Genomic DNA, 1,630 nt, shown 5'->3' on the forward strand with positions numbered 1-1,630 from the left:
ATGACATAAATTCCACGGCATATGTATAATAATCAATGAATATATAAGTTACAGCAAGAGACAGTTACAATTGCCTGTACGGAGCATATTACATGCAAGAAAACGTCACTGTATCCGTTGGATTAATCCGTTCATTGATGACCTATATTGATTAAGAATTCTTGAGTGACGAAGTATATATCCATTACACATCTAGGTATTAGCAATTTACAACACCGACCAGAGAAAAGCCATCGTATCAGTACCGCATTGGATTAACTCTCCCATCGATGGTATAAATTCCACAGCAATTCCAGTACCATCAGTGTACAGTACGGTTATTGCTAGGGATATTTACAATTGACAACACTGTGTTTAGTTCATCCACCGACAGAGGACAGTAATCGGCGGATTAATCGGTTAAGTTATGATTTAATTACTATAACGCTACGAGAATGACAAAATAGAGATCCTCGACCGTTCGAGATATCAACAATTGCCAACACATTACTGAGTACAACATGAGCACAGTAATATAGCAGTTGGGTTACTTTATCCACTGATGATTTTAATTCCTAGGTAATTATAGAATAACCAGTGTATGGTACGGTTATGTCTAGTAGCATTAACAATGGTGAGAACGGTAATTATTACATCTACCAACAGAGCACTGTGGCCGTTGGATTAATCTGTTCACTTATGATGTACATCCTACAGCAATTCAAGAGTGGGAAATGCTGATCCACTATTCCTCAAGATATTAGCAATTGTCAACACAGTACTGGGTAAAGCCATGACCACCGTACCGTAGCCGATGGAGCACTTTGCTCACTGACGACGTATTATGCAAAGCAATTCTAGAATAAGCTACTTATAGAACGGTCACGGCTATTGATATTTACAGTTGAGGTTACGGTACATAGTTCGTCTACCAACGGAACACTGTTGCCGTTGAATTTATATATCTTCTGATGATTTGTATTTTGCATCAATCCTAGAATGAAGAAAAACACATCCATCGTCCCTCGAGATAAAAACAATTGACAACAGAGTAATGAGTACAGACGTCATCACAGTTCTATAGGCGATGGCCCATTTGTTCGCTGAGGATGTAAATTCCAATGCAATTCAGGAAAAATTAGTGTATAGTAGGGCCGCAGCTCGGGATATTTACAAGTGACGGAACGCTAATTATTACTTCCACCAACAGAGCATTGCAGCCTTTGGAATAACCAGTTCTCCGATCATTGTGATTCCATAGCCGTTATGGAATGACAAAATACTATTCATTACCCCTCGAGATATTAACAATTAGCAACACAGTATTCAGTGTAGCCACCATCACAGCACTGTAGCCGTAGTAATACTTTGTTCACCGATGATGCATATTGCAATGCAATCCTTAAATAATCAGTGTATTGTTCGGTTATGGGTGGGGATATATGAAATTGCCAGTACGGTGCTCCGTTCATCCCCCAGCTGAGCCCTGTAGCCGAAGGATTAGTCTGTTCAGTGGTAATGTGAATACTATAACTATACTAGAATGATAATATAATTATATCCATCATCCCCCGAGATATTAACAATTGACAATACAGTACTAGGTACATCCATCATCACAGTACAGTAGCCGTTGGGTTAATTTCTTCCT

The sequence above is a fragment of the Eufriesea mexicana genome, unplaced genomic scaffold (genome assembly GCF_001483705.2).
Source record: "Eufriesea mexicana isolate 0111107269 unplaced genomic scaffold, ASM148370v2 scaffold18102, whole genome shotgun sequence".
NCBI lineage: Eukaryota > Metazoa > Arthropoda > Insecta > Hymenoptera > Apidae > Eufriesea > Eufriesea mexicana.